Source organism: Thamnophis sirtalis, unplaced genomic scaffold (assembly GCF_051295495.1).
Source record: "Thamnophis sirtalis isolate CommonGarterSnake01/CBP01778 unplaced genomic scaffold, rThaSir2_p1.2 scaffold_1, whole genome shotgun sequence".
Lineage (NCBI taxonomy): Eukaryota > Metazoa > Chordata > Lepidosauria > Squamata > Natricidae > Thamnophis > Thamnophis sirtalis.
This window is the reverse complement of record NW_028261381.1, coordinates 169,798,536-169,813,243: the sequence shown is the minus strand read 5'-3', so window position 1 is coordinate 169,813,243 and position 14,708 is coordinate 169,798,536. Positions and strand designations below refer to the sequence as shown.

Sequence of the window (14,708 nt, the reverse complement as noted above, 5' to 3'; positions counted from 1 at the left end):
CTGTCCCTTCCTTCCTCCCCTCATTCCCCCATCCTCTCTCATTTCTTCCCTCCCTCTCTCCCTTCCTCTCTCCCCCTCATTCCCCCTTCCTTTCTCATTTCTTCCCTCCCTCCCTCCTTCCTTTCTTCCCTCCTTTCTAAAATGAATCTCAACAGAAATAGAATCTACTCAACCTTGCCAGGTCCAGGAAGCTAAGCAGGGTTGTGCCTGGCTACCATTTGTATGAGAGATGTCCATGGAATATCAGGGCTGTAAGTTAGACAAGGATTTCCAAGTCACTCCTCTTGCAAGAAGGCAACCCCTTCCAAAGAGTTCCCAAGAAAACGTGCTGGAATCATCAATCCATATGAATCAAGTTCAAAAGCCCTCTTTTCAGCACTCACCCCAGTACTTTGGATTCAAAAGTACAGGATGCTAAGCATATTCTTTGCATCCATGGAAATCTCGTTCAACTAAAGACACTTTTCTAGGATCCACACGGTAGAGGGAGGAAAGGAGCTTACACTGTCCCAGAAAAAGAAGCAAGAGTTCTCTCCCTCTTTTTCAAAGTCCAACTTTGGCTTCCTTAGAAGGTCAAAGGAAAAAAAAAAAACGCAACACATTGTTTTAGTAGCTGGCTGATGCAGTCAAGATTATGCACAGCTGGTTAAACACTGGATAATCGGATTCCCATAGCAATCTGGAAACTCCTTTTTGAATTAATGTTGAACTAATTGGTTTTTCCAGATCACCTCCCAAGGGGGGGGACAGGCGTTGTGGACTTTTTAAGAATCTGCAAGCAGAGCAGAAAGAAATACAGGTGGTCCTTGAGTTACAACTACAATTGAGCCCAAGATTCGAGACAGCATATAGAGCAGAGGTGTCCAACATTGCAAAGTTTAAGACTTGTGGGCTTCAACTCCCAGAATTCCTCAGCCAAGCATGGCTTCTGGGAGTTGAAGTCCACAGGTCTTAAAAGTTGCCAAGGTTGGATACCTTTTGTGGCCCACCAGCAGCCAGTGGAGCTGACAGCAGATTCAGACAGTGAGGCGGTTGGGGAGGAAGATGGGCCAGTCCTGGAGTCTGCGGAAGGCTCTGATGAGGGCTCTGTGTCGGAGGCAGAGAGGGGGCCAGGGCCATCCAACAGTTATCAGCTGCTTTCAGAGTCAGACATCAGAGAGGCAGACGAACAGCTGGAGCCTGTTCCCAGTGCGCGCATGCGCAGAGATGCCTGATGAAGGGAACAGCTAAAGAACAGGGGTCAACTTGGGAGTAAGGCCACAGGTGGACGATGAAAGGCCCCTCCCAGAGGAATAAAAGAGGAGCGAAAGAGGAGTGGAGTTTGCAGGAGACAGTTAGTTCAGTTAATTGGTTCCTGACTCTCCGAGACTCCTTGCCAAGTTTAGCAGATATCAGCCTGGCAGCTCTCCAAGCCAGATAAGGTCTGTGACTGTAAATCCTCCCTTGAAAGACTTTGCTGGATGTGAATGAGCAGAATTCACAGTCAATTAATAAAAGTTTTTTTTTGTCAGGACCAGGAGTTAGGGCATCTTTCATGCTCTTGGGAAGCCTCCGTCAGAACAATACCCCTGACATAGAAAGGGTCTCTCCCCTTACTCCCAAATTGTAAAGTTCAAAAATCAATGAGTCATCTACCAGTGGAGATTTAAAGATGGTGTTTCCAAGTCCCATCCAAAGCCATAATGCAGGTAGTCCTCGACTTATGACCACAATCATAACAGGACAGGGAAATTCATCTTGCATCGTGCCAATTATTAAGGAAAACATCTAATGTGGATCACAACTTGCAACCTGCAACTTGCAACCTTTCCTGCTGGCTTCCCCATTGCCTTTGCTTGTCAGGAAGTCATAAAAGAGATCACATGACCTCAGGATGCTGCAACCGTCATAAAGATGAACCAGTTGTCAAGCATCTGAATTTTGATCATGTGACCACGGGGAGCCTACAACAGTTGTGTGAAAAACGATCATGTTGTCAACTCATAAAGCATTTGCATGGCTGTTATCAAGTTGCCATGGTGAGGAAAGGGCGGGGGGAGTGCATTCCACGCATAGAGTCGGATCTCAGATTACTACAGCAGGCTTGGGAGGTGTGTACCTTGTTGGAGAATGTCATTTATGACACAGACTGAGGGGAGGGAAGAAACAGGGACAAAGTTCAGCCATAATTTAAATGAGGTCAGATCTGACTGCAATAGGGTATTGCCAAAATGGTGTTCCTAATAAATGACTGGATTTCTTTTGAAACTTGGCTCGAGACTCATGAATTAATTAGGGCATCTTTCAGAAACCTGATACGTGACTTTTTCCAGGGCTGTTGTAACTTGGAACGGTCGCTAAATGGACTGTTGTACGTCAAGGGCTACCAGTTTGTTGTGGGATGGTTTTATGGGATTATGACAGAGAATACAGGTAGCCCTTTACTTACAACAGGTTCGTTTAGTGACGGTTCGAATGGCATTGAAAAAATTGACGTATGGCCTCCTTGTGCTCACGTGATCAAAATCTAGACACTTGCCAACTGGGGTCATGTGATCCCCTTTGGTGACCTGACAAGCAAAGTCAATGAATGGGAAAGTTGGATTCACTTAACAACCATGATACTAACTTAACAACTCCAGTGATTTACTTAACGGTGGCAAGAAAGGTCGTAAAATAGGACAAACTCACTGAACAACTGTCTCGCTTAACAACAACAAAAATGTTGGGCTCCATTGTGGTCGTAAGTTGAGGACCACCCTGTATTTATTGTTTAAAAGCGTAGCTGGATTGGAGGGTTGTTTGCTCCCAGCTCTTAGGAATGCTGTCTTTGGGAAACTCTGGGTCCCAAGCAGTCTACTGGATGCTTTTTGCTTGGGAGGGTTGATACATTCGTGCTCCTTTAATGGGATTCCCAAGGAGAGGACAGCGTTGCCCTAAGGCTGAGTAGACACTGGCCTAGGGCATCAAAGCTTCAAGGGTGCCCAGGCAGCCCCGTCTTCCAAATCTTTCTAAAAAATGCAAATCTTAATTGCTGGGAGATGACACCATCAGTCAACGTGGCCTAAGGGGCAATGGACTCTTGAGCTGACCCTGCCCAGGGATACTGTCCGAAAGGAACTGTTCCCTTTGATAATACAATATCCCAGCAATGAGCTCAATTAAGTACACTTAGGCTGTGAGGACTCAGAAACACCCTTCCTTCCTTCCTTCCTTCCTTTCCTTCCTTCCTTCCTTCCTTCCTTCCTTCCTTCCTTCCTTCCTTCCTTCCTAACTCCTGCTCCGTTTTTCTTCCTTTCTTCCTTCCTCTCTCCCTCTCCTTTCTTCCTTCCATTCTTCTCTCCCTCTTTGTATTTCTTCCTTCCTTCCTCTCTCCTTCCTTCCTTCCTTCTGTCCATCCGTCCTTCCATTCTTCCCTCCCTCTCTGTATTCCTTCCTTCCTCTCTCCCTCTCTGTATTTCTTCCTTCCTTCCTTCTTTCCTTCCTTCCATTCCTCTCTCCCTCTTTGTATTTCTTCCTTCCATCCTTCCTTTTATCTCCCTCTCTGTATTCCTTCCTTCCTCTCTCCCTCTCATCCCTTCCTTCCTTTCTTCTCTCCCTCTCTGTATTTCTTCCTTCCTTCTCTCCTTCCTTCCATTCCTCTCTCCCTCTTTGTATTCCTTCCTTCCATCCTTCCTTTTATCTCCCTCTCTGTATTCCTTCCTTCCTCTCTCCCTCTCATCCCTTCCTTCCTTTCTTCTCTCCCTCTCTGTATTTCTTCCTTCCTTCTTTCCTTCCTTCCATGCCTCTCTCCCTCTTTGTATTCCTTCCTTCCATCCTTCCTTTTATCTCCCTCTCTGTATTCCTTCCTTCCTCTCTCCCTCTCATCCCTTCCTACCTTTCTTCTCTCCTTATCTGTATTCCTTTCCTTCCCACCCACAAGAGAGCTGAGTTAGCTCACCTTGAATTCCACTGACTCTTATCTACTACTGCCAATTTGCTTTAACTGTTAGTAGTTCAGGTTCTTGTAAAGAGAAATGGCCTGATTCAGGTTACATTTCCTCTGTTTCCTCAGTTGGAAGCCCTTCCTTCCTTCCATTTTTCTCTCCCTATCCATATTCCTTCCTTCCTTCTTTCTTTCCATCTTTCCATCTTCTCTCCCTCTCCTTATTTCTTCCTTCCTTCTTCTTTCCCTCTCCTTATTCTTTCCTCCCTCCATTCTTCTCTCCTTATCCGTATTCCTTCCTTCCTTCCTTCCTTCCTTCCTTCCCTCCCTCCCTCCCTCCCTCCCTCCCTCCCTCAAGAGATCTAGTCTAGCTCACCTTGAATTCCACAGACTCTTATCTACTACTGCCAATTTGTTTTCTCAGTTGGAAGGATTCAACTGCCGAAGGCGGTGTGTGTGTGTGTGTGTGTGTGTGTGTGTATGTGTGTGTGTGCTTGCCCCGTGGCATGGAAGGCGTGAGGTGCACCCAATCATCTGCCTAAGTAGAGAAAGCCAGACGGGATGCTCTCCTGCCAGATCCCTGGCTAGCAAAGGGAGGGGGAGCAGCACACGCACACACGTCCCTCTACCAGTCACATGACCTGTCATTTGCAATTGGGGTAGGAGGAGGGGGACCCCCGAAAAGGAGAAACCCAGATGCATTGGAATGTTTTTTCCTCCCCGCCTTTGAACCATCAGCTGTTCAAAGACCGAACAGAACAAATAGGTCACTTATATAAATATATATCTATATTGAATGATGGGCAGAGATGTAGGCCTCTGCTCTGAAGAAGAGCCACTGGAGCGATCTTCTCCATAAGGCAGCAGGAGAACGGCAGCATCGGGAGAATCGAAGGTAAGTGGGAATTTGGAGACCTGGAGCTTATTATCTCTTGCGAACTGAGCATAATCAAAGGTCTCCTAACCTAGATTGAATCCGGCTGGCGGGCTTGCTGAGAAATGGGTTAAATCCACCCGTTGGGCATCTTCCCTTTGTAATCAGGCGGTGATGTGCAAACAAAAAAGGGGGAAAAATGAGAGAATCCAAAGGGATCTACTAGATTTGGAGGACAAAAGCGGGAGGGAGGAGAAGAACACATGCAAAGGCGTTAAGTCGAAGCTCCCCCATCAATTTCTCAAGGTGCGGGGGAAACGGGAGAAGGAATTTGCTGCCAGACAAAGAGATGAAAGAGGAAGGAGAGACAAAAGAATGGGATGAAATGAAGTGGAGAAAAGACAATGAGGTCCAGGAAGATCAGAAAAGGGTCCAGAAGAAGGAACAATGGCCCGTTTTCTAAATAAGCACTTCCTTCCCTCGCCCCCTGCCCCCAACACCCTCCCCAGCTCAGATTCCTCATCCCTTTTAAGAAAAGAACACGTTTGGTGCAGGAGTTTTATTCATTCCGAGTCAATGGTCCAGTTAGTGGAAAGCTTTCCCTGTGATGAAAGAAAAGTATTATTGTTGCTCTTGGGATCTCCCCCCAGTTTGGCAAGGGAAGCTGGATTCCTGGCATTCAGAGGGTTTCTGAGCCGATTCGGGGGGTGGGGATTCGGGGGGGTGGGGGAAGCCGAGACTCTGACTCTGGGTCAAAAGGAGACAAGAGACACTGCAAGGATTGACGTGGGAATGAATGAATCCGGCGCTGCTCTCACTCACCCCCATTTCATTGGGGGAAACCTGACAAAGGGAGGGGGAGTTGGTCCAAGGTGACACTTTGTCCTGATTTTAGAACAGAGGTGACACATCTGCATGTTTTGAAGAAATGGGGGGGGGGAAACGCAACCCAGTCACACTTTTGTGACCTTTTCGATTGGATTACCGTAATAAGCCCTACACGGGGCTACCCTTGCAGACTATTCGGAGGCTACAGCTGATCGGAATACAAGAATAGTTAGTGATGGGTGTGTCGTGGTGTGTGTGTGTGTGTGTGTGTCCCTTTTGCTTTGCAAGTGCACTGGCTGTCACTGGGCTTTAGGGTGCCATTTTAAGATGTGGATTCCAATCTCGCTAGCTCAGGTTTGGACTTTGATGCTCTCTGAGCATCCTTCCTTCCTTCCTTCCTTCCTTCCTTCCTTCCTTCCTTCCTTCCTTCCTTCCTTCCTTCCTTCCTTCCTTTTCTTCCTTCCTTCCTTCCTTCCTTCCTATGGTTGTTTTCTTGCAGACGTTTCATTACCCAGCTAACTATCATCATTAGTACTAGATGGTGCTGGTTATCGTAGTCCTTAGTAGTCTCTGAACATGGTCGTTTTCTTGCAGACGTTTCATTACCCAGCTAGCTATCATCATCAGTACTAGATGGTGCGGTTATCAAGGTCCATGGTGCACTCTGAGCTTGGTTCTTTTCTTGCAGACATTTCATTGCCCAACTAGATAACATCATCAGTGCTAGTTGGTGCTGGTTATCAGGGTCCTTAGTAGTCTTTGAATTGGTAGTTTTTCTTGCAGACATTTCATTACCCAACTAGGTATCATCATCAGTGCTAGATGGTGCTGGTTATAGAGATGTCGGGGTTCCAAATAGCATCCAAAAGTAAATCAGAGTTCAAGACAAAGTATCTTAACTTTTAAAAAGAAAACTTAAAGATTTGTCTTAGTTCCAGCCTCTTTTCTCTAAGGCTTATGGAAGCTTTGCCTTATAATTTATTCTTAAATAAACAGAGATCTTTTCTTTGTCAGGGTTCCAAATAGCACCCAAAAGTAAATCAGACTCCAAGGCAAATTATTGCTCAAAGTTCCAATTGATTAAGAGAGACATGTTGGCACATCTGGGAAAACCCAAATCTGAAAGCTTCCAGATTTTCCCCACCCAGTTGAAAGTTTAAGATCTTGCCCCCACACCAGGGCTGGGTTTCAACCGGTTCGCACCGGTCCCTGCGATCCGGTTGGTCGCCGAACCCGGAAGTAAGTAACTTCCGGGAACGGCGAAGCCCCCCCCCCCCCCCGCGCCCGCGCGCGCCCGCACACCCGCGCCGCTCCTTACCCGGTTTTTTTGAATTTCGCGCTTTCCACGCATGCACAGAACGCCTGCGCGATCCTCCAGGAAGCAGCTGGAGCATCGCGCAGACGCTAATACGCATGTGCGCGCCGTGTGCGTGCACACGCGCGCCGCATGCGTGCGCGAGGATGCCGCGTGCATGCACGCGCGCGCCGCTGCGTGCACGAGGACGCCGCCGGCCTCGTTCCAACCGATCCGGTTGGAACGGGGCGAGAAACCCACCCCTGCCCCACACCCACAAGTCCATCACATGGGCCAATCTTCCACTGCCACGCTGGCAGCTTCCACCCATCAGTTCCGGTGAGGTGCAGAGGTGCCAAGACAAAGGATGACCTTGGCTTTCTAGAAAGAATGTTGTTATGGCTACATAGCATCTCACTCCTTACAATCCCCCCCTCCCATTTTCCCACAATAGAAAATGCATAGTAGAATAATAGAAAGTGTGGCAGTCCAAAGATTCAAAAGAAAAGATGGCTGCAGGCCTGACACAAGGTCCATGGTGCACTCTGAGCATGGTTCTTTTCTTGCAGACATTTCATTGCCCAACTAGGTGATATCATCAGTGCTAGTTGGTGCTGGTTATCGGGGTGTTTAGTAGTCTCTGAATTGGTTGCTTTCTTGCAGACATTTCATTACCCAACTAGGAAATATCATCAGTTATCACCTATAAAGCGCTGCCTGGCACAGGGCCTAGCTACTCGAGGGACCACCTGTCTACATATAGCAATAGCAATAGCAATAGCAGTTAGACTTATATACCGCTTCATAGGGCCTTTCAGGCCTCTCTAAGCGGTTTACAGAGAGTCAGCATATTGGCCCCAACAACAATCCGGGTCCTCATTTTACCCACCTCGGAAGGATGGAAGGCTGAGTCAACCCTGAGCCGGTGAGATTTGAACCGCTGAACTGCTGATCTAGCAGTAGCCTGCAGTGCTGCATTTAACCACTGCGCCACCTTGGCTCTTTATGTTGTTCCCACCTCTGTAATTAGGTCAGCTAGAATGAGCTCTGGATATTGTCTATTAAGCATGACAAGTAGTCCTCAACTTACGATCACAATGAAGCCCAAAACTGATGTTGATAAGTGAAGCATTTGTTAAGCGAGTTTGCCCCATTTTACAACCTTTCTTGACACTGTTGTTAAGGGAATCACTGTGCGTTGCTAAGTTAGTAATCCAGTTGTTAAGGGAATCTGGCTTCCCCATTGACTGAAGATCGCAAAAGGGGATCCCATGACCTTGGGACACAGCAACGGTCATAAATATGAACCAAGCATCTGAGTTTTGATCACATGACCATGAGGATGCTGCAAAAGCTATAACTATTGAAAAATGCTCGTAAGTCACTTTTTTCAGTGCCGTCGTAACTTGGAACGGTCACTAAAGGAACTGTTGTATATCGAGGACTACCTGTACCATCTTCCAGGGCTCAGGAAGTGGGCTTTTTGGGTTGTGCCTGCCTTCTGGAATGAAATCCATCCTCCTGGATATTCATTCTTCTCTCCCTCTTCTGATTTTTGTGAATGATTCAAGGTCTAGTTTGTCTCCCAGTCCTAGGGATAATAGAATGGGTGCCCCACTTCTTTGATGGGTTATTGGCTATTTGGCTTTTAGTTCCCATTAGACTCTGCTTTTTCCCCCCTCTTGATTTATTTAATTTAATTTTAAAGTTACATTTTAATTTATTTTCAATTATTTAATTATGGAGTCTGTCGTCTGCACCTCCATAACTGTCTGGTTTGGTTCTGCAACCCAACAAGACAGACGCAGACTTCAGAGGATAATTAGAACGGCAGAAAAAAACAATGGCTACCATCCTGCCTTCCATTGAGGACTTGTACACTGGACGAGTCTGTGAAGTACCCGTGGTTCACTCATGAGGCCAATGTTGAGAAAAGACACGGACACGAGCTTTCTCGGGATGAGGCAACCCAGATTGGGTGTCTGGGAGCCCCTTTTATTGAGATAGGACAAAGGCAGGAGGAACAATCAGCATGTGATTTAAGACAGCCTGTCAAACTACAATTGCTAATCTACTGCTCAGGGAAGTTCTGTCTATATATGGTCAAATCCTGGGCGTCGCTGGGTAAGGCACATCTAGAGCGAACTATCAGGATGTTATGTTATGAACTATCAGGATGTTATGTTATGAACTATCAGGATGTTATGGAGTTTGTTTTTTCCTGTGTGGTTCAGCATGGCTGCGCATGCCCTGTTATGCCATGGGTGACCGCCACACCTACACAAGGAGTTATATGACAACACGAGTCAAAAAGAGGGCTGTGAAAATACCTACAGACCCCTCACATCCTGGACATAAGTTGTTTCAAATCCTACCCTCAAAACGACGCTACAGAGCACTGCACACTGAGACAACTAGACACAAGGACAGTTTTTTCCCCAAACACATCACTCTGCTAAATAAATAATTCCCTCAACACTGTCAAACTATTCACTAAGGCTGCATTACTATTAGTCTTCTCATCGTTCCTATCACCCACTTCCTCCCACTTATGACTGTATGACTGTAACTTTGTTGCTTGCATCCTTATGATTGATATTGATTGTTTCCTGATTGCTTATTTGTACCCTATGACTATCATTAAGCATTGTACCCTATGATTCTTGACGAATGTATCTTGTCTCTTTATGTACACTGCGAGCTTATGCACCAAAGACAACTTCCTTGTGTGTCCAATCACACTTGGCCAATAAAGAATTCTATTCTGTTCTGTTCTGTTCTGTTCTGTTCTGTTCCGTTCCGTTCCGTTCCATTCCATTCCATTCCATTCTATTCCATTCTATTCCATTCCATTCCATTCCATTCCATTCCATTCTATTCTTCTATTCTTTTCTTTTCTATTTTAATGTTTAGTCTGTAAGCTGCTGGGAATCACTCTGAGGTTAAGTAGTCCTGACATTGGAATAGTGTAATAAATAAATTCTGGTACCACTACAGAAGTGTAATGAACCCCTGAACACAGGGGTATTTAAAGTTTAGCAACTTTCAAACTTGTGCACTTCAACTCCCAGAATTTAGCAACTTTAAGATTGTGGACTTTGTGCTCACTTCGGCAGCACATTTACTAAAATTGGAACGATACATAGAAGATTAGCATGGCCCCCGCGTAAGAATGACACGCAAATTCATGAAGCGTTCCATATTTTTCTTAGCAGAACTGGCTAAAATATCAGCATATCTCAAGGACCACTCAAACGAGAGATATAAACTAGAGTGGAGAAGGTGGATTGACTATATTCAAAATAAATACGAGACTAAGAGATTCCAGATAGTTTATGACTGAAGAAGCGAGGAATGATATAATCTGTTTAGAGTTAGCCTAACAAAAGAGGAGTTAAAGCTCAAATGAAAGATGATACTAACTTTTTTTTAAAGTTTATTTTAGAACATCTTTGTTAAAGATTTATACCCTGTATTTGTTCTGGGAAGTCGGGGGGGGGGAGATTGGGGGAGGTTGGGTCTGGGTGGGGAGGGTGGGGGAGGGGAGGTAAATGGTTCCACCACAAAACCGCGCTCGACTAAACTGCGCCCGACTAAACCATGTCGCTGACGTCATCAACAGCGCGACAACAGCGCGGAGACAGAAGCACGCTGTAAACCCTAAACCTAAAATTAACCCCTAAACCTAAACCTACCCCCCCCTAAACCTAATCCTAAACCTAACCCTAAACCTAACCCTTAACCTAACCCTAAACCTAACCCTAACCCTTAACCTAACCCTAAACCTAACCCTAACCCTTAACCTAACCCTAAACCAGTGATGGGCAACCTTTTTGGCATGGTGTGTCAAAAATCGGCAAAAAATCGAGCATAACTCACGTTGTGTGTCACTTCGACAAAAACATAATTTTGCGCAATTTATAGTTGCTGCTAATGGCGCTCACAGTTCCCGTTGGCACTCCGCTGTTCCCTGCTGTGGTGCGGTCGTAACCGACAGTCCCAGGAGTAGACTCTCTGTGCCGGCTGACTGGAGAGAGGCGCGCACTGTTCCCGCGCTCCTCTCCTGCGGGTCCTCCCTCGCTGCGCTGATGACGTGTGTGCGCACGGCACGCACGCCTTACCAGCAGCCCCTGCGCTCAGAAAGGGGCGGCGGCGATACAGTAAGTGAGTGTGGGCGGGGGAGATCACACGTCCCGCCCCCCCCTGTTCCTCCAGCACAGATTCTTTCATCCTCGGCGGCCGTGCAGGAGCCGAGGATGAATCGCATGAAATCCTGTGCGTGTCACCCCAAATGGCTACGGGTGTCAGCACTGACACGCGGGTCATAGGTTCACCATCACTGCCCTAAACCTAACCCTAAAGCTAACCCTAAACCTAACCCTTACCTTAAGTTGAATCGGCTTGCTTTCAAAGCGCTATTTAAAGCGCCCTTCTTTCTCCGCGCTGGCTGTTGTCGCCCTGTTGATGACATCAGCGACGCGGTTTAATCGGGCACGGCTTAGTCGAGCACGGTTTTGATGGGTCACGGAGGTAAATATTTGTAAAAGCCCTATTTTCAAAAAATTTCAATTAAAAAAAAAGATTGTGGACTTCAACTCCCAGAATTTCCCAGCCAATTCTGGGAGTTGAAGTCCAGTGGTCTTGAAGTTGCCAAGTTTGGATACTTTTGCCTTAAAACTTAAGAGGAACTTATCACATCAGAGTTAACTTAGTCTTGCAACTGTGCTTTTTTCCTGTTCTGTAATTAAAATTGGAAAGCCGACTTCCCTGGTGCCTGGAAGTGTTTATTTTTTATTTATTAATGTGTTCAATTTCTATAGCCATTCATTTCAATAATTGATCCTACAATTCCCAGAATATAAAAACAATAAAAATCATTTTAAAAAACAATAAAAGCTCTTCTTGTCTCTGGAAGAACTACACTTGATCAGAGCAAAAGTCCCCTTCACACACAGCTGCCTGGTGACAGAATAACAGAGTTGGAAGGGACCTTGGAGATCTTGTAGTCTGACCCCCTGCTTCAGCAGAAGATCCTACATGGTTCTGGAAAAACGGCTGGCCAATCTGTTCTCAAAAACCTCCAGGGATGGAAGTCGAAATTTATGTTGCTAAGGGAGACAGTTATTAAGTGAATTTTGTCCCATTTTATAACCTTTCTTGCCACAGTTGTTAAGTGAATCACTGCAGTTGTTAAGTTAGTAACCCGGCTGTTAAGTGAATTTGGCTTCCCCATTGACTTTGCTTCAGTGGTGGAATTTAACTGGTGTAACAACCAGTTTGTGGAGTGCACGCTTTGTGCTTCTGGTGGGCCCATTTTTCGCTCTCTCCAGGCTCCGGAGGGTTTTCTTGAGCCTCCAGGAGGATGAAAACTGCCCCCCCCCGGGCTCCAGAGGCCCTCTGGAGGCTGGAAACAGACTTGATTCCAGACTTCTGGAACTTCCGGGAGGCCCATTTTTTGCCCTCCCAGAGCCTCCGCGCGGGCCCTGGACCTATCTGGTATGATGAACAGACCGTGTGGGGACTCCTGGGAAGGGAGGGGCGAGGTGGGGCGGGGCCAGCCGGTCGACAGAACTACCGGTTCAACGAACCAGATTAAAATGAACATCCGGTTCACTCAAACTGGTCCGAACCGGCTGAATCCCACTCCTGCTTTGCTTGCCAGAAGGTCGCAAAAGGGGATCACATGACCTCAGGACACTGCGACTGTCATAAATACATGCCAGTTGCCAAGCATTCGAATTCCGATCACGTAACCATGGGCATGCTGCGTTGGTTGTGTGAGAAACGGCCATGCCCCTTTTTTTCAGTGCCATTGTAACTTCAAATGGTCACTAGATGAACTGTTGTAAGTCGAGAACTTACAACAGTTCTTCATAAGTAGAAGAAGAAACCATCTAATTCCTTTTGTAATCAGCTGCATCTTTTGTGATCATCTGGTTTCCATTTACTCAACTGTGCCTGTTTGAGCTTGGAAGCTAAGCAGGGTTGGCTTTGGCTAACCGTTGGATGGGATGATGCCAGGAGTAACTTCTGGGAATTTGAAAAGACACCCAGAAGAAGACAAAGACAAACCACTTCCACGAGTCTTCCAGGAAGCAGGTCATGAAATTCTTGGGAATTGAACTCCGTTTGAAAAAAAACTCAGTGGTGTTTTCAGTGGTGACCGCAATTCAAGAACTACCGTATTTTTCAGAATATAAGACGCACCTTTTTCCCCTCAAAAAAGAGGGTGAAGATCTGAATGTGTCTTATACACTACAGAATACAGAATTTTTTTTGCCTCCTGAAACCCCGCCCATTTTTTCCCTCCCCAGCTCCCAAAAGCACTCTGGAAGTCTCCTAAAAGCTATGCATGCTCTTTTTTGACCAAAAAATGGACCGTTTTTTGCTAGTTTTTGCCCCCCCCCCAACCTCCCAAAAATGAGCCGTCTTTGGAAGGTCTGCAGAGGGCAAAAACTTTTTTTAAATTTGCCTCTTCAAAATCTTGGTGCATTTTATACTCCGGTGTGTCTTATACTCCGGTGCTTCTTATACTCCGAAAAATACGGTACATGTAATTTCAAATGTTCGGTAAATAAATGGTTGTAAGTTGAGTATTAAATGTGACCCTCATTACATTTTCTACTAATTTGCTTTGCTCGTCTGTGAACCCTTTAGAGCTGGAACTCTGTGGTGAGTTATTTCCTCTCCCTTCCTACTTAATTTTTAATCTGTATAACCAGCCTGAGCTGGTAGAACATGGGTGTCAAACTCGCCACGTTCACATTGCCGTCCCGTGACATTTCACGACATTTCCCCCATTCACGGAGCTGGAGTGAACGTGGCCTGCATATGATACATCTGGCCCAGAGGCCACCAGTTTGACTCCCCCCCGGTATAGAAGAAAGTCCTCACAGATGTTGGTGAAGGCAAGCCAAATAACCATAGAGTCATAGGGCTAGAAGGGAGGTCTTCTAATCCAACCACCTGCTTAGCCAGGAATCCTTATACCATCCCGGACACGTGATTGTCCAATCGTCTTTAAAAGCTCCAGTGATGGAGAATATACAACTCTGGGAGGCAAGGCTTCCTAGACTTCCGGTTACTGGCACACAAGCATGCACAACAATCAACTGGCTGGCGCGCATGCCTACGCTGGAAAACGCTCCAGTTTCCAGCACTGCCCACACGCATGAAGGCCATCTGATCGTCATGCGCGCATGCATGCCAGAAACCTGGAAGAGGAATGGGTGATGCCATGCGTGCCAGGCGAAATGGCTTTGCGTGCCACTTCGGGTACATGTGCCATAGGTTTGCCATCATGGTACTAAGCAAAACCAGGCAATCATTCAATCTTCAACTATAACAGGGGAGAGAGAGAGAGAGAGAGACCTCCCTCACATGGCCTCTCTTATATAGACAGCTTCTTAAAGTGGCAGTAACCCCGCTGACTCATTCTCATTTCATCATCTCAGTTTACAGCCTTACAGCAGCTGGTCAGCCATTAAATCATCATTACCTTAACACTCCTCCCATTTAAAGCTGAACAGCTGAATGCTTTAACATATTCATGATGCTTTCTTTTTCCATTATATCCTTGCCTCCTGCTTCGGTTCCTACTCTTATTGGTACAACTGCTACTAGTACCATTATTACTATTGCTGCTGGATCTACTCCTAATTTCATTATCTACTGACTCTGTACACTCTGTCTGATTAATCTCCATTACATCCTGTTTACCATCTCTTGGCTGGATACTTTCTCTTTTCACTAGCTCAATTTCCTCACTTTAGTTTATCTGCCCGCCTGCCGTTCTCTTTAACCTCGGC

At 46.2% G+C, this 14,708-nt stretch overlaps 1 non-coding gene across 1 annotated transcript; it reads left to right on the top strand.

The window, feature by feature from the left end:
* The first annotated feature begins 10,000 nt into the window (after positions 1-10,000).
* LOC148049839 (U6 spliceosomal RNA) lies at positions 10,001-10,107 on the top strand. The gene has a single exon (XR_015695314.1). It is a non-coding gene; the product is annotated as a U6 spliceosomal RNA (small nuclear RNA).
* The last annotated feature ends 4,601 nt before the right edge of the window (positions 10,108-14,708 follow it).